Source organism: Ursus americanus, chromosome 12 (genome assembly GCF_024610735.1).
Source record: "Ursus americanus isolate L20-20 chromosome 12, mUrsAme1.1.p, whole genome shotgun sequence".
Taxonomy (NCBI): domain Eukaryota; kingdom Metazoa; phylum Chordata; class Mammalia; order Carnivora; family Ursidae; genus Ursus; species Ursus americanus.
In genome coordinates, this window is record NC_142138.1 from 9,214,853 (window position 1) to 9,242,756 (window position 27,904).

Consider the following 27,904-nt stretch of genomic DNA (forward strand, 5'->3'; position numbering starts at 1 on the left):
TTTTGCCCCTTCTTTTAGTCTTCATTTCCTTATGAGGGCTCCTGTGTCACATAAAATTTATATTAAATAAAGTTGTGTGCTTTTCTCCTGTTTATCTGTGTTATGTCAATTAAATTCTGAGGCCCGGCCAAAAACCCCAAAAGGGTAGAGGTAAAGTTTCCCCTCCTCTACAAAGACCAAGTTTCCCAAGCCAGAATATTCCAAAGATTATAAGTCTCAGAAACTACACTAGGCACCAACCTACAGGAAAAAAAAGGAGGAGAAATACTTGCTATTCCTCCCTGACTCACCACCCAACTCCTGTTATCTGGGTGCCCTGCTCTTTGACTCTGAAATTTCATCCACAGACATACTCTTACACATTCTTCAAGATCTGGCTCAAAAGTCACTTCCTTCATGAAATCTTCCCTGAAAACACCAACCAGAGTTTTGGTCAATCTTTCAATTACTATTTATCGAGCATCTACTATGTTCCGAACCCATATTTATAGCCCTGTGCTATCATATGACAGCTGTGCCTGAGCCTGACTCCCCGGCCGGACTGGAATTAGTCCTCGGTGTACTTCTTGTCAAACAAAGACAGGAAGGAGTCAGCATTGAATCCTCATCACTGAGTTTGCGGAAGGTCCTGTTATTAACCCTGTCTCACAAATGTGAAAAATGAGGCACAGGAAAGTTAGATCACTTGCCTAAGAAAAGACAGCTGAAAAATGGCAGACTCAAACAGCTGGCGATCACATTAGCTGTATCACTTCTTAATATGAAAAGGCTGTCACACGTCACTCAATTGCTTGTCTATATGTTTGGTTTTTGGAATAATTTTTAAAAGTGGAAAACTACTTTTTACTTATTTATCTTAAAATGGTATTTCTTCTGTGTCGGTTGATGCCTACGATCTGTGTTCAATATAAGAGATATTCACTCACTCATTCAACCTCCTAGTGCAATAGAAGGAAAAGCTTTGGAACCAGACGAACTTGAGTTCAGATACTGGCCCTGCCCCTTACTGGTGGTTTGACCCTTAGCAAATGACTTGCCTGTTCTAAGCAGTTTCTACATCTGTAAAATGAAGATAATAATGGTATCCTCTACAACTGCTGCTGTGAGGATTAAATGAGCACATCACAAGAACTCCTCAAATTTATGGGAAAGTGCTTTGCAATCTGTAAAGAGCTACGTGAATGCCTATGATAGTGATGTTGTGAGCAGGTGGTAAGAAAAGATAAATGTAAGACCAGCAACCCTGCAAACAAGTCACAATTATTTAAAAATTAGGGCACAAAACAACAGAGGAGCAAAAGGACTTTCACAAAGTACCTTCTTTATGTTAAGAGAAAGACTGATTTTGTTTTTAAGTGTTCGATACCTCTGTAAAAAGAAAACATCATCACCCACAAGTACAACCATCAGAACTACTCAGTGAATACTGAGTAATACAGATATTTACACAAAATAAAATTCCCTGGATGTACTGAGATAAGTTGAAAGTGAGGGGCGCCTGGGTAGCGCAGTCGTTAAAGCGTCTGCCTTCGGCTCAGGGCGTGATCCCGGCGTTCCGGGATCGAGTCCCACATCGGGCTCCTCCGCTGGGAGCCTGCTTCTTCCTCTCTCACTTGCCTGCTGTGTTCCCTCTCTCGCTGGCTGTCTCTCTGTCACATAAATAAATAAAATCTTTAAAAAAAAAAAAGAAAAAAGAAAGTGAGGACCAACTTGATATAGAATCTTATTTACCAATAATTAATTTCCTAAACACTGCAATAATGATGGTAGGAACTGTAACTATTTGTTGACTATATATTTATATCAGGCAATGTACACACATGGCTCCTTTAATCCATACAACAACCTCATGAAATAGGAATTATCACTCCCTTTTCATTGACAAGGAAATAGAAGCCCCAGGAGGCAAGATGTGACTTTCCCAAGGTCATACGCACTAAAGGAAGTGGAGTAGAAATACAAATCCAAATTTGTTCAAAAAGAGCACATAATTTTGTTCCCCAGAGTTTGCCAACTTCATCAACATTTCTCCTTCCAAGCAACATCACTTGCCTCTGAGTGTAAGGTTTTTTACCCAGTTACAGTTCATCCTTCTGGTCAACCCAGACTTCTTCATTTTTACCCAGGAAGTCTCTTTTGGCATCATCTTCCTTCCGCTGCCTGTCATTTCCTGGTTCCTCAGCAGAATCCTCTTCACTTCTCCCTTCTTCAGCTCCCCAGATGTCATCTTCTCATTCCTCCTCCTTTTCTTTTTTCTTCTTGGCTTCTCCTGCCTGTTTTCTTTTTCCATTTCTTCATATAGTTCCCTCCATTGCTTCTCCTTGTCCTGTTTAGAATGTAGAATTTCAAAATAATTTACAGATGATATAAACAATGTTAATCCACTTTAGAAATGTCTGGTGTCTTCCCACACTCTTAGAGATTTCTGGGATGGTGTTTGTTTACATACAAATTTTCAGTGTGTGTGCGGTGGAGAGAACTCTGTGTGTGTGTAATTTGTTCATAAATAAAATTGGTTCAGATTCAACAACCGTTTACTAAATGCCTATAGCATTGCTAAGCATAGTGCCAGACAATCTACGCACGTTTTCTCTATTCCTCACAACGATCTATGGGGTAAATGTTACTAGTCCCACTTCCTAGATAAGGGATCTGAGGTTCGCACTGATTATATGACTTGCCCAAGCTGTATAGCTAGTGAGTGGTAGAACTAGAATTAGAAACTCAGGTTTTCTGGATCTGAGTCTGTTTCTGTTTCTGCTATATCCAGGAACACAACCTTTACAGAGCTCTTTGAATTTGTTTTTAACCTGTGATCAGTACAAAATTGCATTAGTTCAGAAATGGGACTCCTATGTTTGTTAATGTGTTCATCTAGGTCCCAGAATTTGACCCCTAGAGCCAACTTCCTAGATTTTTCTACCCAAAGGTCATTAAAAAAGGGATACAGTCTAAATTCCTGTGGGGCTCTAATCTTCACCTAGAGTATCTGGTCCAACTGGTCTTTTATCCAGTTTCGAGGGACAAAACTAGAATGAGAACCTATATGCCCAGTAGGCTGGGGCCTTCTAGAATCCTGCTGGGAGCAAATGCTTGACATCTGGTTGTGTTTCCCACATTTATTAGAGGGAAAAACTTTCTCTTTTAATCAGGCCTTCATTTTCTTATGTCTGGAAAGCACTGGCTACAACTAAGATCTCTATTTCTCTACTTCCCTCTCTTCACTGCTGTACTCACTCATCGGCTTCCACCCTCCCTTCTTTACCAAAACTGCTCATGCCAAGGGTAACCAGAGACCACCAACTCCACCAACTCCTCAGCTCCACCTGGACTTACAACAATCCATTGAGCCTATCTATTTTTCGTTAGACCTCAACCAGCTCATATCCTCCTTTTCCACCTTTCTTTATTTTTGTGTGATCACTCTCTTGCAAACATCCTCAATTCCCTTGCCTTCCCTTAGTTAAGCAAACCCTCAACTCTGATTATATCCAATTCTCCATGCCTGCACCTAGGCAGAGAAAATAGCTAGAGAAAACAATAAAACCAAACCCGTTGTTCTCATTTTAAACTCATTATGACTAAATTCAGGTGAGACCTTAGTGCTAGTCAGTGAGCCCACTGTATTTCTATGGTTGATTCACTCTCCTTCTCCTTGGATAACTATTTCTCATCCTCTTCTTCTTCTCAAACCTCCAACACCTCTTTCTCAATTTCGGGTTAAGTTGTTGGCCTCACTTCCTATTTCACAATCAGAAGAAATTTTCCACATACTCTGTGGCAGCCAGGGAGTTTTGCCACTTGGATTTCCCTTGAAGAAGAACCTGTCAGTCAGTGGTGATGAGTGCAGTGAGCTGCTGGCTTGAAGCTGTAGAACTGCAGCATTTGAACCCAGGACAGGCTGTTCCAAAGCAGCCCCCAGCCAGCAGCTGAGCATGGAGGGGTGCTAGGGTATGGCCATTACTAACAGAGTACTCCTCTATAGGCAGTCTTTCCACGGAGCCCTGTTGGGTGGGCGAGACTTTCTCAGAGCTGTGCCGCACTCACAGCAATTCTTACCCAATCCTTCTTTCACAGGTGTCAGACTTTTCTACCTATTTCTGTACCCTCTGCCCTTAATCTCTCCCAAACATTATTCCCAATATATATCCTACATTTCTAGCTCCATCCTGGTATCTGCTTCCCAGAGAATTCAACTGACGAATACCCCTCACTACCATATCTACCCACACCCACCTGTTTTTTTTTGTTTTTGTTTTTTTTTTTTTTAATGATTTTTTATTATATTATGTTAGTCACCATACAGTACATCCCCGGTTTCCGATGTAAGGCTCGATGATTCATTAGTTGTGTATAACACCCAGTGCACCATGCAATACGTGCCCTCCTTACTACCCATCACCGGTCTATCCCATTCCCCCACCCCCCTCCCCTCTGAAGTCCTCAGTTTGTTTCTCATAGTCCATAGTCTCTCATGTTTCATTCCCCCTTCTGATTACCCCCCCTTTCTTTATCCCTTTCTTCCCCTACCGATCATCCTAGTTCTTATGTTCCATAGATGAGAGAAATCATATGATAGTTGTCTTTCTCTGCTTGACTTATTTCACTTAGCATTATCTCCTCCAGTGCTGTCCATGTTGTAGCAAATGTTGAGAACTCGTTCTTTCTGATAGCTGAGTAATATTCCATTGTATATATGGACCACAACTTCTTAATCCAGTCATCTGTTGAAGGGCATCTCGGCTCCTTCCACGATTTAGCTATTGTGGACAACGCTGCTATGAACATTGGGGTGCATATGGCCCTTCTCTTCACTACGTCTGTATCTTTGGGGTAAATACCCAGTAGTGCAATGGCTGGATCATAGGGTAGCTCAATTTTTAACTTTTTAAGGGCCCTCCACACTGTTTTCCAGAGTGGCTGTACCAACTTGCATTCCCACCAACAATGTAGGAGGGATCCCCTTTCTCCACATCCTCTCCAACAATTGTTGTTTCTTGCCTTGTCTATTTTTGCCATTCTAACTGGCGTAAGGTGGTATCTCAGTGTGGTTTTGATTTGAATTTCCTTGATGGCTAATGATTTTGAACATTTTTTCATGTGTCTGTTAGCCATTTGTATGTCTTCATTGGAAAAGTGTCTGTTCATATCTTCTGCCCATTTTTTGATTTGTTTATTTGTTTCTCGTGTATTGAGTTTGAGAAGTTCTTTGTAGATCTTGGATACCAGTCCTTTATCTGTAGTGTCATTTGCAAATATATTCTCCCATTCCGTGGGCTGCCTCTTAGTTTTTCTGACTGTTTCCTTGGATGTGCAGAAACTTTTAATCTTGATGAAGTCCCATAAATTCATTTTATCTTTTGTTTCTCTTGCCTTTGGGGATGTGTCATGAAAAAGGTTGCTTTGGCCGATGTCGTAGAGGTTGTTGCCTATGTTCTCCTCTAGAATTTTGATGGATTCCTGTCTCACATCGAGGTCTTTCATCCATTTGGAGTTTATTTTTGTGTATGGTGTGAGATAGTGGTCAAGTTTCATTCTCTTGCATGTAGCTGTCCAATTTTCCCAGCACCATTTATTGAAGAGACTGTCTTTTTCCCAACGGATGTTTTTTCCTGCTTTATCAAATATTAGTTGCCCAAAGAGCTGAGGGTCCATTTCTGGGCTCTCTATTCTGTTCCATTGGTCTATGTGTCTGTTTTTGTGCCAGTACCATGCTGTCTTTGTGATCACAGCTTTGTAGTACAGCTCGAAATCCTGCATTGTGATGCCCCCAGCTTTGTTTTTCCTTTTCAACAGTTCCTTGGAGATTCGGGGCCTTTTCTGTTTCCATACAAATTTAAGGACTGTTTGTTCCAGTTCTTTGAAAAATGTCCTTGGTATTTTGATCGGGATAGCATTGAAAGTGTAGATTGCTCTGGGTAGCATGGACATTTTAACTATGTTAATTCTTCCGATCCATGAGCATGGAATATCTTTCCATCTTTTTATGTCTTCCTCAATGTCTTTTAAGAGTGATTTATAGTTTCTAGAATATAGGTCCTTTACGTCTCTGGTTAAGTTAATTCCAGGGTAACGTATGGTTTTTGGTGCTATTGTAAATGGGATGGATTCCCTAATTTCTCTTTCTTCGGTCTCGTTATTCGTGTATAGAAATGCAACTGATTTCTGAGCATTTATTTTGTATCCTGCCACGTTACTGAATTGCTCTATAACTTCTAATAGTTTGGGAGTGGCTTCTTTTGGGTTTTCCATATAGAGTATCATGTCATCTGCAAAGAGAGACATTTTGATTTCTTCTTTGCCAATTTGAATACCTTTGATCCCTTTTTGTCGTCTGATTGCTGTTGCAAGGACTTCTAGTACTATGTTGAATAATAGTGGCGAGAGTGGGCATCCTTGTCGAGTTCCTGATCTTAAGGGAAAGGCTTCCAGCTTTTCCCCATTGAGAATAATATTTGCAGTAGGCTTTTCATAGATGGCTTTTATGAGATTGAGAAATGTACCTTCTATTCCTACACTCTGAAGGGTTTTAATCAGGAAAGGATGCTGTATTTTGTCAAATGCTTTTTCGGCATCGATTGAGAGGATCATATGGTTCCTGAGTCTTTTCTTGTTGATATGATGTATCACGCTGATTGATTTGCGAATATTGAACCACGCTTGCATCCCAGGTATGAATCCCACTTGATCGTGATGGATAATCCTTTTAATGTACTGTTGGATTCTATTAGCAAGTATCTTGTTGAGGATTTTGGCGTCCATATTCATTAGGGAAATCGGTCTGTAATTCTCCTTTTTGATGGGGTCTTTGCCTGGTTTGGGGATCAAGGTAATATTGGCCTCATAGAATGAGTTTGGTAGCTTTCCTTCTGTTTCTATTTTTTGAAATAGCTTTAGGAGAATAGGTATTATTTCTTCTTTGAATGTTTGGTAGAATTCCCCAGGAAAACCGTCCGGGCCTGGAGTTTTGTTATTTGGAAGGTTGTTTATCACTGACTCAATTTCTTCATAATTAATTGGCCTGTTTAAGGAATCAATTTCTTCCGGTTTCAATCTTGGTAGTTTATAGGTTTCCAGGAAGGATTCCATCTCTTCCAGATTGCTTAGTTTATTGGCATATAGCTGTTGATAAAAATTTCTAATAATCCTTCCAATTTCAATGGTGCTCGTCGTGACCTCTCCTTTTTCATTCATAATTTTAATAATCTGGGTCCTTTCTCTTTTCTTTTGGATAAGTCTTGCCAGTGGTCTGTCAATTTTATTGATTCTCTCCAAGAACCAGCTTCTAGTCCTGTTGATCTGCTCTACTGTACTTCTGGTTTCTGCTTGATTGATTTCAGCTCTAATTTTGGTCAACTGCTTCCTCGTACGTGGATTAGGCCTGTCCCTCTGTTGCTGTTCCAGCTTCTTGAGGTGAGAATATAAAAACTGCATTTTAGATTTTTCTATTCTTTTGAGTGAGGCTTGGATGGCTATGTATTTCCCCCTTAGGACTGCCTTTGCAGTATCCCATAGGTTTTGGACTGTTGTATTTTCATTCTCATTGATCTCCATAAATTGTTTAATTTGATTTTTGATTTCCTGGTTTATCGAGTCATTCCTGAGCAGGATGGTTCTTAGTCTCCAAGTGTTTGAGTTTCTTCCAAATTTTTCCTTGTGGTTGAGTTCCAATTTCAGAGCGTTGTGGTCTGAGAATATGCAGGGGATAATTTCAATCTTTTGGTATCGGCTGAGACCTGTTTTGTGTCCCAGAACATGGTCTATTCTTGAGAATGTTCCATGGGCATTAGAATAGAATGAGTATTCTTTGGTTCTGGGGTGTAGTGTTCTATATATATCTATGAGGTCCAACTCGTCGAGTATGGCATTCAAAGCCTTTGATTCTTTGCTTAGTTTTTGCCAGGGTGTTCTGTCTATTTCTGATAGTGGAGTGTTGAGGTCCCCTACTATTAATGTATTTTTATTTATATGTCTCTTTATTCTGGTTAAGAGTTGGCTTGTGTATCTTGCTGCTCCCCTGTTGGGGGCATATATATTTATAATTGTCATATCCACTTGTTGAATACTTCCCTTAAGAATAATATAGTGCCCTTCTGCATCTCTAACTATAGTCTGTAGTTTAAAATCCAATTTATCTGATATGAGAATTGCTACCCCAGCTTTCTTTTGAGGTCCATTTGCATGAAAGATGGTACTCCATCCCCTTACTCTCAGTCTGGATGCATCTTTGGGTTTGAAATGAGTCTCTTGTAGACAGCAAATGGATGGGTCATTTCTTTTTATCCAATCTGCAACCCTGTGGCGCTTTATGGGATGGTTCAAACCATTTACATTAAGACTGATTACTGAGAGATATGATTTTAATGTTGCCATGTTGCCAGTAAAGTCTTTGTTTGTATTGGCTGTGACTTTCTGTTCTGTATCACTCTTGGGGCCTTTTTACTTTTATAGAACCCCCCGTAATATCTCCTGTAGGGCTGGTTTCGTGGTTACAAAATTGGTTAGTGACTAGCGATTCTGAAATGTCTTTATTTCTCCATCAATTCTGAATGACAGCCTTGCTGGATAAAGGATCCTTGGCTGCATGTTTTTCTCTGAAAGAGCTTTAAATATGCTCCCCCAACCCTTTCTCTCATTCCAGGTCTGTGTAGACAGGTCTGACGTAATTCTGATGCTTTTGCCTTGGTACGTGAGAAATTTCTTTGCCCTGGCCGCTTTCAATACTGTATCCTTGCATCTAATATTTGCGAATTGCACTATGACGTGACGTGGCGTAGGTTTGTCATGGTTGAGCTTGGGAGGGGTCCTCTCTGCCTCTTGGACACGAATGTTTGTTTCCCTTGCTAGATTAGGGAAGTTTTCAGCTACAATTTGTTCAAATATCTCTTCTAGACCTCTGTTTTTCTCCACCCCCTCGGGGATGCCGATGATTCTAACATTGGATCGTTTCATTGAGTCAGTAATCTCCCGTAACCTACATTCGTGGGCGTGGATTTTTTTAAGACCATCTTCTATTTTCATTTTTTCCTCTATTAACCCATCCTCCAATTCACTAACCCGTTCCTCTGCTTCTGCGACCCTGGCCGTCAGAGCCTCTAGTTTTGCCTGCATTTGGCTCATAGAATTTTTAATTTCTGTCAGATTCGCTCTCATTTCTGTCCTTAGGGATTCTATATTCTCAGTAACCTTTTCGTTAATAGTTTTTTCAATTCTACTCATCATTTTGACCATCGTTACTCTGAATTCCATTTCTGATAATTTGGTTACATCCATATCCATTATTTCTGTGGCAGAGGCCACAGAATCACTGTCTTTTCTTTGCTGGGGGGGGCTTCTCCTTCTTGTCATTCTGATGAAGAGAGGTTGCGGGGTTTCCAGAGCCCAAATTATTGACTGGGTCCCAGGCCGTGCCCCTTGTTTTATAGGGATCTTAGGGATGTGGGCTTCTTCTTTAAAGATTTTATTTATTTATTTATGTGGCAGCCAACCAGCGAGAGAGGGAACAGAAGCAGGGGAGTGGGAGAGGAAGAAGCAGGCTCCCAGCGGAGGAGCCCAACGAGGGACTCCTTTCCGGAACGCCGGGATCACGCCCTAAGCCGAAGACAGGCGCTCAATGACTGCGCCACCCAGGCGCCCGGGTTGTGGGCTTCTTGATTTTTCAGCCTGCCTTCTGGGGGAGGGGCCTGCCGTGCCGATACTCAGGCAGCCCTGTTTGGGTAGAGTCTCCGTGTCCCCTGCGAGGGGGGATGGGGATGGGCACTCCCTGAGCCGGTATTTCCAGGCTTTTGTTCTCTGGCGGCTTTCCCTGGCGGTTTGCTGAGGGTCAGAGCAGCAGCGGCCAAATTTCAGCCTCTGTCACAGAACAGAGGGATTGCGGCCCATTCTCTACTAATGTTCTGGCCACTTTAACTCTGTTTCTATTGGTGCTGCTCAACCCTGCAGCGTCCCGGGAAGTGCGCCCCACACCCGGCGTCCCTGCCCTCACTTCCAGGACCGGCGCGTCTCTGTCCTTTGTGTTTCTAATGCCGCCAGCCGCCCCGCGCGCGCTCCCGGAGCTCCCGGTCTCAGTCTGGATCCGGTGAGCGCACCGGGATTCCGGGGTTCCGCGAGATGCCTGGTGGCGCGCGCACCCGGCTCACGGTCTCAGTCTGCTGTTTTGCGGGTGCCGTCCGCGAGCCCCGCCCGCTCTCCCGTGCAAGTGGCTACCGCTTCCCGGCGCCCGAACACGGCGGCTCCCTCCCCCTTCCGTTTATCTTCCGATATCTGTGCACAGTTTCATGGCTCCCCGCTTCGTACCTCAATACTCAGCGCTGGAGATGTTCATTTGTAGAGATCCAGATGCGTCTTCCTGCGTCTCAGGCTGGTTCCGTGGTTGTTCAGGCTGGTCTGGTACCTATCCAGCTCGACTCGGAGGAGGACCGGCTGAAAACGGTGTCTCCTACTCCTCCGCCATCTTAACTCCACTCCCACACCCACCTGTTTTTATTCTCATATTGTCTGCAATTATGGGTGAAATATCCATACTCCCATGGAAAGCTAACTCACCTTCTTGGGCACTAAATCTTATCCATTCTCATATTCTCAAGATGTTGCTCCAGAAATTCTCCTTTGTATATGCTGTATTGATTTCTCTCTTTATTGGACCATACCCATTAGCATGCATGTAGGCAGGAGGATCTCTCTCTATATATGTATTTAAAAAAATCTTGACCAACATTTTCTACTACCTACCACCCCATTCTCTCTACCTTTTTTTCCAGTAAAATTCTCAAAGACTAGTCTATATTTGCAGTTTCTAATTGTTCTTCTTCCTTTCTTGAACCCATTTTCCCTCCCTGTATCTCTCCACTGAAACTGTTCTTGTCAGAGTCACATGAATTCCATGTACTCAAAACAGTGGTCTATTCTCTGTCTTCATCTTTCTTGACCATTTGACATTAGTGATCATTCCTTCTCCTTTTAAAATACTAGACTTGATCTATAGGATACTACTCTTGTTTTTTTTTTTTTCTACCTTGCTTGCTACTCTGTCTTCTTTGCTTCTTCCACTTTATCTTCTTGATCTCTAAATATTGGGGTACCCCAAAACTTTTCCTTGAATCTCCTTTACTCTCTCCTTAGGGGATTTCACCCAGCTTTATAGGGGTTTTCAGTATTACCTGTAAGCTGGTGACTTCTGAATTTATATCACTTAACCAGGTTCACGCTCAATTGCCTTTTTGATATTTGGATTTCTAATAATCATTTCTGACTTAACCCTTAACGATTATGTCTTTTACTTCTGTCCTCACCCCCACCCCAAGTGTGCTCCTTCTTTGTTTTCTATCTCAGTAATTCCATCCTCTAGTCACTTGGGTAAAAAAAAAACCTTGGAGCCGCCCTTGTTTACTCTTACTCATATTCCATATCTAATCCATCACTCCTATGAGTTTGGCCTTCAAAATGGATCTGAGCTTTTCTTTTTACCTCTACCACTATCACCTGTTTCTGCCTTTGTTCCACTCTAGTCTTTATTTATTCTTATCATCTTTTACAACATAGCAGCCAGAGTGATATTTTAAACTGTGAGCCAGTTCATATCATTCCTTTGCTAAGCATGTTTCCAGTGGCTCCCCATTTTACTCAGGGATATGGACCTCACTACTCTCATTCTCTCTCACTCAGGTCTAATCACTGTAGGCTTCTTGCTCTTGAGTAAGCAAGTTATGCTTCTACTTCAGGGACTTCGCATTTGCTATTCTTTCTACCTGGGTTTTCTTCCCCAGATACCTGCGTGGCTTGCTCCTTCCTCCAAGTCTCTTAGATGTTGTTTACTCAATGAAGCCTCTCTTGACCACCCCTATAGTAAAAGAGCAAAAACCTCATGATCACAGCCTTCACTATTGCTTTATTATTCTCCACTGCTTACCTCACCATCTCACAAGTACGAATTGACTTATTCATATGTTTTTTGTTGGTGTTCCCTGAGTGTAAGCCCATGAGGACAGAAACTTCTGTTTTATTTTACTGATGAGTCTTCAGGACCTATAACAGTGCTTTGAACAAGCATTCAATAAATATTTGTTGAGTGAATGTATGGTTTAATAATAATGGGTACCATATATTGAGCACTTACTTTATGCCAGGAATTTATGAGAGTTGCTATCATCATTCCCAAATTATAGATGAGAAAACTGAAGATCAGAAAGGTTAAATAACTTGCCCAAGGTCATACAGCTAGTAAGTGAGGGAGCCTGGATTTGAACATCAGCAACCTAGCTCTAAAATTCATGCTCTTGCTCATATTGTAACTGGAATTCACTATAGATCATATAACTGTGGAGCAGTCATTCTTTTAAAGATATATATTTAGCAATATCATTTTTAATCTTTGGTAATGTTTCACGTCAGACTGTGGCTTTTCTGATGTAGTATATAGATAAACACTGAATTCACTTGATCTGTAAATTTGGCTGGGTTAGCATTAGTTTCCTTTTATTTTTCAATAAAGAATTTTTTTCTTTAAAAAAAATAAAATAAATTCATGCTTTTAACCAATATGTAATATTGCCTCAACAAAACAATATTAGATGATAACTCCAAAGTAAAAACAAAACAAAACCAAACTAAAAAGTATAAAAAGGCTTAATAGATTTTTATTTTTCCATGATGACTACTTCAATGCTTCTTCGGGAATATTAAGTACAAAAGTTCTCTCAAAAAGGTTTTTTTGGGTGCTTGTGCTTTGCTGGTATTCTAAGCATGAGCTTAATATGCCTACTGGGTAATCAGACCTGCCACTGGCCACAAACCTGCTTGAATGGACCTTCCTGCAGAACCAGGGAGTCATGAAGCCATTGTCCCAATTATTACTCCACCCATAAAACAGTTCTAGGAGAGCAGGAAAGCTGGTGAACAACACTAACACCTTCCTTCTTTCTCCAAGCCATGCATCAAAACTGGGCTCAGTAGCCACCTTTTAGATCACCACACGTGAGCAGGGAGCATGACACAGGAGTGTGAGTTCTAATCCAATAAGTTTAAGGCTGTGCGTGACCTTGGGCAGTTTATATATACTCTCTGAATCTCAGTTCCTAGATCTGAAAAATGGGAATAATATCTGCTTTGTTGGGTGATTTTGAGGGCTAAGTGGGATAGCTTTTGGAAAGTGCTCAAGTACAAAGTACTTGATATCTAATGAATGTGAGTTCTTTCCTTCTCCTCCTCTCAGGAACAAGTGACCAGCAAATGAAATAATGACTTTTAGGCTGCTTTTGCAAATGCAAGACCACTGTACAACTGAGGAGTCAGACATCTGGAATTCAGGGTGGGGGCGTACCTTACTTTTCTTATTTCAGGTCTTCTTTCCAACCTCTTCAGCAAACTCTTCATCATTTGTAAGAAGGAAATTGTCAAAGATGCTCCCTGATTTTATCTGTTGAAATGCAAACAGTGGGATTAGAATGAGGTTGAAGGGCTTAAAAATTCACCTGGGGGCCTTGCTAAGTGCAAACCCGAAGGCCGTGGGCCCAGAGATTTTAATCAATAATTGAGTCAGAGTGAGGGAATACAAAGGTGATTAATAATACAGAGAGGGTCCAGAATGTTGTACCACCTTAGCTGATCCACTCTAGAAGGAAGTTAGTTTACTATTTACCAAGATTTGTGTTCCTCAAACCTCTGACCACTATTATGAAAAAAATTTCATCACTCTGCTAGGCTCCAAATTGCTGCCCAGTGGTTCTTGCCCCAGCTCAGATTGAGGGCACCTACCTTTGATGCCACTTAGAGAGGCCCTTTTTAAGATTCTCTCCTTAGCATAATCAGAAAAACTAAGAGTACATAAGAAAAAGTTTGACAAGAAGTGTGAGCAGAATTTAGATTCTCTACCATATTTCTTTATTTTCTTAAAATAACATATTTAGTATTTACAATTAAAGGAAAAGATGAAATAAGTCAATGGCATATATAAGTCCAGTGTTTGTTGATTTATGATAAAGGAACAGAATACAGTGAACACAAGTCATGCAGTCAGACAGACCAGCTCAACCACATACTAGCCGAATGACTTTGGGCAAATTACTCAACTCCCCTGAGCCTCTTCCCTCATAAGTAAAATATTAAAAATAACTCCCTTGCAGTGTTGTCATAAGAATTAGAAATCATATATGTAAAGCACAGTGTCTGGCAGATAATAGTCACTCAATAAATGGCAATAATCATCATAACTTTTCAATATCTGGATCTGTTTCGGAAGGAGCAGAAGGAGGGTCATTCTGAATTTCTTTACTTTAGCAGTATGTTAGTTAATTGCGTGGGAGCAGTTGTGTGACCAAAACGAAGTTTGCGACATGAGTTATGTGTCCTCCTCCAAGGTTTGAAAAAAGTTTTGTTTTGTTTTATTTTAATGAGAAGACTTTTTTTGGCTTATATCATCCCGCCAACCCTGTCTCCAACAGAACAAATGACAAAATAGCTGCTTTGAATAGAGATTGTTATTTTGCTCTGAGTCATTTTTTAGTTGGTTTTAATAATTCCTTGTACAATTTTAGGAGATTTTTTTACCTTGGGATTTTCTTTTCTCTTTTGAGTTATCCACAGTCTTGGTTAGAGAACAGCTCATTTACTGGCTCTTCCATTTGACTCCCACAAAAAATGTTCCTAATCTTCCCTATTCTCTTCAGTGTCCCTTTATTCCCATCCCCCTCACACTAAACTCATGGTTCTGCATTCCAGGACACGAGGGCCAGTTTTGCTTCCTAAAACTTACCAGTGGAGTGATCTTGGTCTACACACATCCTCTCTGTGCCTCCATGTTTTCATTTGATAAATGGAAGAAAATAGACCTTACCTGCTTCCTTCATACAGTTCTCAGAGGAAAAGAATGCATGAGAAAGGACCTGGTTAGACTGTAAAGTCTGAAAAGTTAGCTCACTGAAAGTTACCTGTTTCCTGTGCCATATCCCACTTGAATCATAAAACGGAAAGAGTGTAGGTTTGGGCACTTTGTTGCCTATAGCATCTTGACAAGTCAAGTCACCTCTCTGAGCCCTCTGCTTGCTCATCAGTAAAAGGGAGATGGTAAGTCCTCCAGCCTCCAGAGACCATATGACTTAAGGGATATCAACATGCTTTGCACTGTGGCTAAGCTATACTCATTGCCTTTTGTATCATTATTCCTTCAAAGATCATAAGGGGTCCCAAAAGTAAGAGAAAGAGTTTTCTTTTCTTTTCTTTTCTTTCTTTTTTTTTTTTTTTAATTTTATTTATTTATTAGATGGAGAGTGAGATCACAAGCAGGGAGGGAGGCATAGAGGGAGAAGCAGACTCCCCACTGAGCAGGGAGCCCAATGCAGGGGCTCAATCCCAGGACCCTGGGATCATTCCCTGAGACGAAGGCAGACAACCAACTGAGCCACCCAGGTGCCCAAGAGAAAGAATTTTCTCTTTGTGGCCATCTCCTCCCAGTCTCTGTCCTGATGAAACTATGCAAGAACTTCTGTTTAAACAACAACAACAAAAGCAAGGGGATTGTGTATGGAGGCAGCAGAATAGAGGGTGAAAGTGTCAGGGACCAGGCAGGAAAGTTGACCAGCTTTTTAGGCTAGGTCCCACCAGGACAACAGCAAAGCTCACAGAGCATCTGAAGGCTAGAAACCCCAGTTGGGACAGGACAGGTGAGGGAATTCCCACCTATCTCCATGCTGAGAGTCACTAGGCTTTTCCAATAAGGTACAGGGACCCAGTGTTAAACTGGATGTATCCAGTTGGTTAAGTGTGTCAGGTGAAGTAAGACATGGGAGTATCAGACCCAATTAGAACCTAAAAGGAAGGGATGCCTGCAAGGATAATGTAAGCATGATGCAGAACTATGTCAGAACAAAAACAACAATCTAAAGAGATAATGCTGGAGTTTTAGAAATGTAGTCTCTCAGGCTTTATCCCAGACCTGCTGGATCAGAATCTGCATTTTAATAGGATTCTCCAGTGATTCATATGCACATTACAGTGTGAGAAGCATTCCTAGAGCGTGGTTTAAATTCTCAAAGGTTTGCCTGCTTGGAGAAGTTGATACAACTCAAAAACAATTAGTGTCAAATCATTTAAAAATTTTGTACAAAATTTTTAACAAAAGTGTAGTTTTAAATGTATACCTTAATGTTATCAGTGAAAAAAACCACAATGCATTTTAAGGAAACTATCAGATTAGGCATATTAACACGACCACATATTTACATAAGATATAGAAAGTTCTTATTATTTATTAAAAAGAGACAACTGGAAAAAAAAAGGTAACAATGGAAACTTGTGCATTGAACTTCCACATTCTTCAGATAGGAAAGGAAGGAAAGAAGGACAAGTGTTCCTCCCTCCCTCGCCTCCTCCCCTCCCCTCTCCTCCTTCTCTTCTGAACCCCTGCCGTGCATGTGATAATTTATATACATCATCTCCTTGACCTCCTATGCTGGTCTCACTAAGCCAGGAAACCAAGAAAGTAGAAAATAAATAAACCAAGAAAGCTTCATACAGGGGGTGTCTATCCAAGAGCCCTTTGGCAGCCCTGTACTATAGACTGATTTCCCTGGCTGGTCAGAGACAGGTTTCCCTGGCTATGGAACCTTCCAGGATATACTCAAAGACAAGTAGCTAATTTTCTATAGGCTCTATTATTGTACAGTAGGCGTCGTCAATAAAGGCTGATAGACCTTTGTTTGATTCCTGTCTCTACCATGCACTAGCTGTGTGCTCTTGGGTGCATCACTTGACATTTCTGAGTCTCAATTCTGTCAAATGTAAAATGGGATAATAAGAGACAATAGTACTTATTTTCTAGAGTTATGAGGATTAAGGGAGGTGATACAGGTAAAGCATTGATTCCAGACCTGTGTTTAACAAAAGTGAATTTCCTTCCTCTCCAAGGGAATTCCAAGACTATGTAGATTGCAGGTTTTTGTTTTTGTTTTTGTTTTTTGTATAGATTGTAGTCTTTCAGAAGCCTCCTGGGCTAAAGCCTTCATTCTAGGGCTGGCATTCAATTGAGGTACTCTCTTTTCTCCTAATTTGGGAAAGAAAACTCCCCATCTTCAGTAAAGGTCTCAGGGAAGAGAGAGAGAGAGAACAACTCCATGAAGGCCTGAGTATCTGAGCCTACCTCTTTCCCTTCCAACCAGAGCCAGGAAAGAGGACTGGAAGAGAAAGAAAGGCTAGGTCAAGAATTGCCATCATGAGGCCCCTGGGTGGCTCAGTAAGTTGAGCATCTGATTCTTGATTTTGGCTTAGGTCATCATCTCAGGATCATGAGATGGAACCTTGCTTCAGGTTCCACACTCAGCAGGGAGTCTGTTTGAGATTCTTGCTCTTCTTCTCCCTCTGCCCTTCCTCCTACTCTCTCTTGCTCTCTCTAAAAACAATAACTCAAAAAAAATTTTTTTTAAGAAGAATTGCCATCGTGGCTGGGCCAATCACATCTGACATCTGTCTGGGGATTTATTTTTATTTATTTATTTAAAAATTTGTTTATTTTACCACATCTCTGATGATTCTCTTTGCCCAAAATCACCCCCAAGTATCATGCAGGACCAACAGGGCAGTGTAAAGTACTGGAAGCCTGAATCTGGCCTCAGAAGACCTACACTCAAATCTCAGCTTTTCTGTTCACCAAATGTGTCTTCAGGCAAATTATTTATCATTTCTGAACCTCAGTTTTCACATTTAGAAATAGAAGATTTCATAGTGAGAATTAAGTAGTATTGGCAAAGTCTCTAATGTGGTACTTGGCACATGGTAGGGACTCACTACATTTTAGCTATTGCAGTTATCAGGACATGTTATTACTCCCATTTTATAGATGAGCAGTTTGAAGCTTAGAAAGATCAAGACTCATTCAAGTCTTGTGATTTCTAGCCTGCAGCTCCACTTTATGAAAACTTTAGAGGGACTATTGATCAGTGGCTCTGAGCCCAGAGAACTTTACCTGCCAAAGGTCCAGGCCAAGAACACTGATGTTCTAATAGTAACAAATGGTGGGGTCAGGCTTACATTTAGGGTTGTCTATTTCTGGATGAATCCACTCCCCCTGGTAATTGGGATTGTCCATGATCTGAGGTTTCCATTGTCCCTAAACAAAGAACCAAAGAGTGAACACAGCATTAGTATTTTCTCATTCTTCTCATATAATCAGAAAGACCAATCAATTTATAAGGACAGTTGCATACCAGAGCAGGATTCCTGTAGCCTCTTTCTCTTTTTATTTTTGAGCTAATGCATGAGACTCTTTCAAGTTCTCCTTTCTACCTAGAGGGAGCTGAACAAGGTGACAGATACCCATTCTGAGCCTGGTCCCATCTCTATGCCAAAGTTAGTTCACGAACTTAAGAAAATGTAGCTTCACAGGGAACACCGTTTAAGAACTTTGGCACTTGGGGCCATTCTCTTCCTGATATGTAATACAGGAAACTGTGGCCAAATAAAATCATGCTTGTGTTAGTTTTATTTCTGGACCATTTGATAGCTGATTCCTTAGTTTCTTCTCATTTTTGATACAAGGTCAGGAGCTAACCCTTAAGGAGAAGTTCCCCATCCCCACCCTCAATACTTTTGACTCATTCATGTCCCACTTTTCCCTTTTAGGATCAGTGCTAAGATTTCCGGTTCCTGACCCCAGACCCATTTCCTGTTTTGACCATGTTCCTTTGGCTGCTTTCCACCACTCTGTACAAACCCCTTGTCTAGGGCTGCCTGGACCTCCCCCTCCCAGCGTTGACCTTTACCAGACCACCCTCTCCCAGGTAGGCACAGCCCTGAAAGCAGGGCCCAGATGAGGCTACAGTCTTATAGGCAGTGGGTGGTGGGACGTGGTGAGAAGACAATAGGATCTCAGAGTTTCTTTTCTATAAATTAAACTTCACATCTCTTCTGTCTTATTTCTCATACCCATTGCAAGAAGAGGCCCTCCTCACCTTATACTTCAGGTTTGGTATCAGAGGTCCTTCCCACTCCCCATCTATTGCCTCATTACAGTTGTCTGGCTTCTTGAAGTTTCTGTCTGGGATGTATTCAAAGTCCTCCCAGTCCTAAAACAAAATGTTCCTCCTTGAGGACAGGTGAGTGGGCTGGAATGAAACTGCAGTCCATATAGTCAGGCTAGACCTGGCTCCTTAACCCTGCTACCCTCCTGTCCTTACCCCCATGAAAGCCCTGCTCAAGATTCTGTAAACAAACCCAATATAGGAGAGAAAAAGCCTTTACGCAACTCTAGTCCTCCTCAAGTTTACTGTCACTTTGACCTTGAACACTTCAAGCTCAAATAAGATGAGAATTTCCCTTGTGTCAGACCCTCTCCCTCCCTCAATCATGTGCCTTTACTGTCATAACAAGTCTTCTAGCCTGTATCCCTCTTCCTGAAGACCTCTCTTGGTGATCTGCTTTGTACCCAGGTTGCTCCCAGACCTGTTACAGTCCTCCCTTTACTCCAGGCCCCTTCTATTTACCAAGACAAATCTCCAGGTCACAAACAGCCTATCCTGATTTTCATATGTCTTCTGATGTGGAGTCTCCAATGTTTTACTTTATCTACCTAGCAGTTCTCCTAGGTGCTGACCATTTTCCCAGACTGACTGAAGGCTTTGATGCCAAGCCTATAGACTCAAAGTCATTCAGTAGCATTGCAACTGGGAGAGTTCTCTAGTTCCTGAACTGTCTTGGCTGCCTTTTGATTCCTGACATGTAACAGTCAGCATCCCATCATGGGGACTATAGTCTTGTTAGATCCCTGACTATCTAACTACTTTCCATGTTCTCCAGTTCTACTCAGTGGGGAACATAGAGACCTGTAACCTCTCTCCTCTCTCCCAGGGCTTGAGCCAATCCTGACTACATCAGGTGCATGGTCCTCAACAAGAGTGAGAGTTGCTCCGAGCCTGCCTGCTGGGCCTGGAAGACACCTAGACCCTATTTTTCTTGTTTGTGCTGAAGGCACAGACACAGTCTAATCATCTCTCTTAATTCCCTAACTACACTTCCCTCCCATGGAACTGGAGCCCTTTGCTAAATCACCCTACATGTGGCTGGGCCTCTGCCCACCTCTCTGTAGGCTTCTTCTTAGGGACTTCTTAGGGATTCCAGCTGCTGGGTCCTATGTTGCTCCTTGCTTAACCCCAAACATCTCCTCTGCATGAGGATGAATCTGCTCTGACCTGTGGAGTAGCAACAAAATAAGTGAGGCCCTCCGTGGCCTGGCTCCAACAGACCTTTCCAACCTCATCTCCCACCAGTCTCCACCTCAAACTTGATGCTCCCCAAATACTAAACTGCTGCTTTCAGTTCTTTACACAACCATGTTGCTTTCCACCTAATTGTTGTGCCTTTGCTCCTGCTGTTCTCTGGGTCTGGAATATCTTCCCTCCAACCCTTGCCCTCCAAACCCTTCAGTGTTTGAAATTCAGTACATTATTAACATATAAATCCCACATGTTAAGGCCTTACTATATACTAGTCACTGTATTATGTATGTTAGCTCATTTAATCTTCACAACAACCTTCACCCATGGGTATTATAGCATTTCCTGTTTGTGAAATTGACTTTCACAGCAATTATGTTCCTTGCCTAAAATCTAACTGCAAGTAGGTTAGAGTCTCACAGGTAGTAAAGGGTGGAGCTCAAATTCAAACCCGTATCTAACTCCAGAGTCTATGTTTCTAGGTTAACCCAGTCACTCAAGCATTGCCTCCTCCTTCCTAGACCACCACCTGCATCCTAACACAGGCTAGGTTAGGAGTCTCTTTTTTTTTTTTCAAAGATTTTATTTATTTATTCATGAGAGACAGAGAGAGAGAGAGAGAGAGAGCGGCAGAGGGAGAAGCAGAGTCCCTGTGGAGCAAGGAGCTCAATGTAGGATTCAATCCCAGGACCTTGGGATCATGACCAGAGCCGAAGGCAGACGCTTAACCAACTGAGCCACCCAGGCACTCGTTAGGAGCCTCTTTTGGGCTCCACAGGATTTGGGCTTCCCTGACTCTCAGCACTAATTACATAGCATGATCTTCATCTGTGTATTTATCTGCATCCCACACTAGGTTCTGAATCCCAGGAGGATTCTCAATCCCTGGATTGTGCTATCCATAGCTATATCCAGTAGAGCCTCCCAGTGAATGATAATAAATCAGTGAATATACTCCATACACTCCCCATATCAATAACTCTGGAGTCAGAGATCCAGGTTCAAATCCTGGTGCTAATGTATATGTATTTGCCAAGTCACTTCATTTTCTAAGTGTCAGTTTTCTTATTCATAACAGAGATCAGAGCACACTGTTCACAGAGGCTGCCAGAAGGATCAATAATATCTCAACAAATGTGAGTTACTTCCCTCTTTCCTCCACACCTCTTTGGATACCAATATTTAGCTGGACACCTCCTTGAGGGATTAATGCCCCAGTTTTTGCTTCTATTCCCAGCCTTCTTTTCCCATCCCCATAGCTGACATCTCCACCTGTTTCCCAAACACTGTCTAATCTCAGGTTTCTTATCTTTAGGATCCTCTGTTTGCAGACATTCATCCCATTTCCTTGGTTTCCAGGCGTAGAGGTCTTTTATCTTCCTGGGAGGCAGGAAGTTCCAGTCGTCCTCCAGACCCCCAGCTGCCACTTGCTAGTTGTTGATTTTGACCTCATAAGTAGCATTGGGGCAAATGATCAGAGTGTAAATGTCTTTGATCTAGAAAGGGGATGGGGAATATTTCAACTCCTATTGGACATCTTTGGACCTCAAGCATTACAGGCACCACTGAAAACAGTTCCTGAATGCCACCCCCCCCCTTATACACAAACATACTTCACCATATCCCTCATCCCATTTCTGTGGTTAACCCAATAGAGACTCTAGATCTCATTCTCCTAAGTACACACTCCTTTGGTCTCTCCTAGCCCCCACCCTTCTTCTATCACAGCTCTGGTCATTCTCTGATCTTGTCTGTTTTTCTGTCTGTCCCCCTAGATTGTAAGCTTCTCAATGGGAGAGGTCATGTCTGACTCATTTGTTGTGTCTGCAGCTTCCAACACAAGGCCTACCCCAGAGGAGGACCTCAGGGAGCCTCTGCATGTATAGTCCTGCTAACAAAGGCCTTGAGCCTGAACACGAGTTCTCCAATGATGCAAGTCCTATGGGCTTTTCTAGACCCAGTTCCTGCCCCTCTCTGGCACTCTAGTTGTGTCAAATATCTTGCAAATTTCTCAGCTCTTCTTGACTTTTCTCATGTGATTACCTCTTCCAGGAATTAAATCTTCCCTAAAATTGTCACTCTTTCACAAAACCAATTCATGCTCATCTTTTAAAACTCAGCACAGGGGAGTCCTCTAAGAAGCATTCCCTAAGCCTCCAGGTTATGTAGGGGGCTTCTTCTGTGCTTCCCCAGACCCTCAACATACTCCTTTTTTGATTCATACCTTCACTGGACTGTGAGTTCTGTGAGGTCAGAGGCCATGTCTGGCTCACTCTATCCCCAGCCCAAGGCCCAGCACAGAGTTGGCATTTGTTGAGTGCCGATTGAGTTGTCAATAAAATCCAGCTACTATCTTCCAACCAACCTAGATCTCTCTAACCTGATGTTACTAAGATATAAACACCACCCATATTTAAGCCCAGCACTCCCTACCTCCCCCATCTCTTCAATATCTAGCAGTGGGCCATGCCAAACATTCTTTCAAGAGGGGACCTTATCTGACTTTTAGAAATTGCTCCTATGTGAACTTCTATAATTTATAGCACATGTCTATATCTATTTTCTGAAAGTATTTAATTTGTAGGGTTTTTGTAAGGATTAAGTGAGATAACATATATAAAATGCTTATCCTTCTCCCCCAGGCTGAGGACAAGCCCACATACTCACCCTACATTTGATGGCCTTTTTGTTCTCATGGTATTTCCCTTGGTAGCAAAGGATGACATGTATTTTGTTGTTGCCAAAGCCACAGATGTCAGGGCCTACAATTTAAACCCTAATGCATGATTTTATATCATTTTTAAGCAGTTTGCCTGGTCCGAGGCTAAGACAGACACAACCTATGTATTCATCAGGGTCCCAGCAAGAGATAAATAGCATACTCAAATTTAGGATTACTTGAGGGGAATTTAATAAAGGAACTATTTACAAAGAAGGGGGCAGGACATTGAGAAGACATAAGGAATAGTGCGGTGCTGTGAGCGAGCAACAGTAGGGCTATTCCTACCCCTATCCTTGCAAGGAGCAAGAGTAGTTACCACCAGAGCCTGGGAAAAAAAAAAAAAGTCCCGTGGGGAGGATGGCCAGGAGGGAAGCTGTGACTTTCAGTTGAGAGACACAGCTCTTTTCCCTCCCTCTGATCTCCTGCCAAGGCTTCCATTGACCAAACCCAACCAGAAAGCCCCTCCTGTGCCAGGTACCTTATACCATATTATTTAGTTCTCACGACAAGCAGCTGTTACTATCTCCACTTTTAGCTGGGAAAGTTGTGGCTCAGAAAAGTTAAGTAACTAGCCCAAGGTCAAAGAGCTAATAAGTAGCATTGCTGGGATTTAGCCCAAACTTAGGGAGAAACAGAGCCGGGGGTTCTTTCTGCTTTGTGAAAACTTAAGAGGCAATTGTTGATCAATGGCTCTGAGCCTGGAGAGCTCATTGTGACAAAGGTCCGAGAATAGGTTATAACCTAGTTTTTCAACCTCATTCCCCATGTTATTGCTCTCTGACTATTCTAAACACACACACACACACATACACACACACACACACACACACACACACACACACACACACACAAGACGTGCTCTAGCCACACTGGTCTCATCATTTTTCTACTTGCATTTCAATTTCATGCCTCTGAGGTTTCACACAGCTTCCTCTGTCCTCATTATATACCCTTCACCTCCTCTGCCTATTAAAATCTAACTCATTCTCAAAGAACAATTCATACCCCCTCCAAAAAGCCCCCAGTTGGACTGAGTCATGCCATCTCTGGTCTCATAGCTCCTCACCAATATCTTTTTTAAAAGTATGTCTTGCATTCCGCCTTTTAAAAAACAATTCACATGCCTGTGTCCCCACCAAATAGAAGACAAAAATGTAGAATAGAAAAAAGCACAGGCTTTAAGCCAAATGGACTGGGTTCAAATTCTGGCTTCCCACTTACCTTGGGCAAATTTCTTGCCTCTGTTTCCTTATCTGTAAAATGGAGCTGATAACAACTGAAACTGGTTTGGTTGTTTGAGCATTGAACAAATAATATTCATATGAAAAAAATCACATTTGAAAAATTATTTTCAATTTCCCTACTACAACCACCTCATACATACACACATATAAACTCCTTGTGAGGAGGGTGGATTCCGAAGAAAATAGAGATAGGCAACGATATAGCACTCTGGGGGCATTTAGGCATTTAGGCCCCTAAAGTGCTATATCGTTCTATGCCTGGAGGAGATTGAAAGATGAGAGAGAAAGAGTTGGGGGGAGGGGAGGCAGACAGAAAAAGGGAAAGAGGTTGAAGAGGATTTTAGCAAGGGCTTAAAGCAAGTGATCTGAAACTCCCTGGGAAAAGAAAGAAATGTTTAAGGAGAATTTTAAGGAAATTTTGCTGTATGACATGTGGTGCGACACTTTCTCTGACTTTGTATAAAAACGTTGGGTAAAATTCACATTCTTCATCAGTGCTTTGGGAGTTGGGTTAGTTTTTGTTGTTTGCTAGTTTTTTAATCTCAGCCACCATTCAAGATTGGAGTGAAGCAAGAGCTAGACTGCCCCAAGGAGGCCTAGTGACATATTGAGGTTATAGTTGCAATACTCTGGACTCATTATCAATGCTGGATAAAGGTGATTTCCCTGACCTCTGTGCCTGCTCTCATCGAGGGCAGGAACCTCCTTCAGAGCACAAAGCCTATTGTAGTAAGTCCAGTTGGGAGTGTCTACACACTTATGGTTTCTTTCTCCCCTTTTGAGAACCAGGGAATATCTTTCTGTACTGTGGCCTTGTGAACACCATGTGGCTGTCTACCTCTCTGGTTTACTTAACTAACACTTAGGTTTAAAGTTGCTTTTTTCAGGTTGTTGAAGAGTCTTACTGCATAGGAAGGTGGTTGGAAATTTCCTGTTTCAGGTCAGTCGGAGTCTCTTCAACAGTTTTACAGTGGCTCTCATTAAGACCTTACGGGGCTTACAGTGACCGCTGTCAGAGAGCTCATAAGCATGATGTAATACTCGGATTCTAAATGCACGTCCTCCTGGGTCAGGGTGTCAGGAAAGAGTTTCACACCCCTGCTACCACAATCGATGCCTTGCTCATGTTTTACTGAAAACTGAACCACCAAGGTCTCATTCTCATTGCTGAATGGCTTAAACCCGGTTGAAAGGGCATAAAACTTGGCATCTTCATTGGTCTGGAGACCTGGGATCAGAGAACACAGAATCTTCAGACTTAAATACTCAACGAGCAGCCAGAGAGACCCAGTACTCAGTCTCACCAATCTTTGGTACTTTCTTATACACCTACTATGTGCCAGGTGCTATGCTGGACACATTACCTTATTCGAGCCTCAGAGGAACTCAGCAAAATGGATATTATCTCTACAAATTAGGAATCTGAGTCACAGGGAGGTGGAGTGACATGCCTAGGCTCACATGGCTAATAAGAAACTAAACCGGGATTTTAATCCATGTCTGTCTGATTCCTTCTCCTTACATCATTCTGCCTTTGATTTTCAGGAGATAGTTAAATACTGTTCTGCAGCTTTACAAAACGAGACCCTGTTTATCCTGAGACTCACAGAACATTTCTAGTCTAAGTACATTATCTTATAGATGAGGAAACTAAGCCCCAGAGAAGAAAATTACCCAAGATCGCATAGTCACAAATGACAGACAGAGAAGCCAAGTCTCCTGACTTCCAAGTCAGTGGTCCTTCCATTACTCCACGCTGCTGCCTAGCTTACTTGTTATGACTCTGCCTGTCACTTCAATTCTCTGAGCCTCAGTTGCCTCATCAGAAAATGCGGACAATTATTCCTACCTCACAGGGATCCCATGAAAGTCAAATGGTAAGAGCTGTAACAAGCACTTTGTAAACTGCCAACATAAAATACAAGGGGCTATCATTATTCATGCTTAGAGAGGATCCTTCTCCCATGATTCCATAGCTCTCTCTACTTCCCTGGGTCACGCTAGGTTGCAAGAAGCTTTATTTCAGTCTCTTCGAATAGTTTTTAAGCTTCTGAAGAGCAGGGGTATCTTTATACTCCTAGCATCTAGGCCAAGACCTAGCATAGAAGAAATTTCAATAAATAGGTGTTAAATTGCACAGAAGAAGCACAGCTCCTGATTCAGCCATCTCTGAAGCATTTATTGCACAGCAGTGCTAAGTGCTAAGCACTTTCATGTCTGATACTGCATTAGGAGCTGTCTGTAGTTTAAAGAGTATGCTTACTTCCCCAAAGACTTCATGTGAGGCTAGAGCAGCCAGAGAAGACTTTGGGGAATGGGAGTGGACCCAAGGGAAAGAGCCCTGAACCCATAAGCAGAAGACCAAGCTTTGAATCTTGGCTCTACCAGATCCTGTTATGTCGTCCAACCCAATCCCCCCGCCCACCGCCTTACTGAGCCTCATTTGTACCCAAGAGCCCTTCTAGATAACCAAGGGAAACCTAATGAACCTGAGCAGGATGAGACATGAGGAGCCACACACAAGAAATCAAATTGAGAGAAAATGGGTGGCTGTGCAGACTGCCCCCAGAGCCACCGAGAAGCAGGCATCCCACGAGTCACTCAGTCTTCAATTCTCTCTCCTTTGGAAACAATATTCCAGAGTGGATTTAAATGAGATTTTAAATGCTCAAGCCAGTTTGTAATTCTCTCCTTTAATAAACATGAAAATGAGATTCATAACAGGAGCCAGGATAGAGAAGATGGGAAGTTACTCCAGGGGACAATCGATGGATTCTATTTATAGAATAAAAGCTTTCTCAAGCAAAAACACCCTTGCCTGTAGACCTTGTCCTCAGAGCTCCCCGTCCCCTCATGATATTATTTGGCTCTTACAGCAGCCCTGTCTGATGAGCACGGCAGTCGATGACTATCATCTCCATCTAATAGCAAGGCCCAGAGAAGTGAAAAGACTTGCCCAAATTATGCAGCTAGTGAGTCATGGGACTTAGCCTCAGGTCTGTCTGCTCCACTCTCCTTTGTATCAAGCTGCTCTAGGGGAAAGCAACATTTGGAGTTTATACAGTGCTTTTCCCTGTTTCAAGTACAGTGTTATATAAAAAATCCCAAGGCGGAGAAAAAGGGTAGTCCAGCAATAATGAACATAGTCCTGGAGTCAGACCTAGAATCCAGTCTCAGCTCTGCCTCTCACCAGCTGTGTCTAGCTTTGGGCAAATTACCCATCCTTTCTGGGGCCCCTCTGCAAAATTGGGAATCATCTCACGAAGTTATTAGGAAGATTAATGGGGATAATGTGTCTAAGAGCTTAGTTTTGAATACCTGTTATTTAAAGATTTTATTTATTTACTTGACAAAAAGAGAGAGAGAGCACAAGCAGGGGGAGCAGCAGGCAGAGGGAGAAGCAGGCTCCCTGCTGAGCAGGACTCTGGGATCATGACCTGAGCCGATGGCAGACACTTAACCAACTGCCAGCTTAACCAACCACCCAGGTGTCCCTGAACACCTGTTATTTAGTAAATGGACATTATTATTTTTGTGGACAGTTCATTCTTCTCCATCGACTACTTTTTTAAAATTCTAATGAAGAGAAATGAAATGATAATATGTGTTAAAAACAATCATATAAAAGTCAGAACTTTTTTCTAGTCAATTAGTATATTCCTGAATTCCAGCATTTACCTTTATCCTTTCCTTTGTCTCCATAAAATTTTCCTGCAGTAAGCTGAAATTACCATAATCCA

The 27,904-nt window shown here is 42.1% G+C and overlaps 1 pseudogene; it reads right to left on the reverse strand.

Annotated features, from left to right (window-relative positions):
• Positions 1 to 1,109: 1,109 nt before the first annotated feature.
• Positions 1,110 to 27,904, reverse strand: part of LOC123793611 (calreticulin-like) — a 30,212-nt pseudogene continuing 3,417 nt past the window's right edge.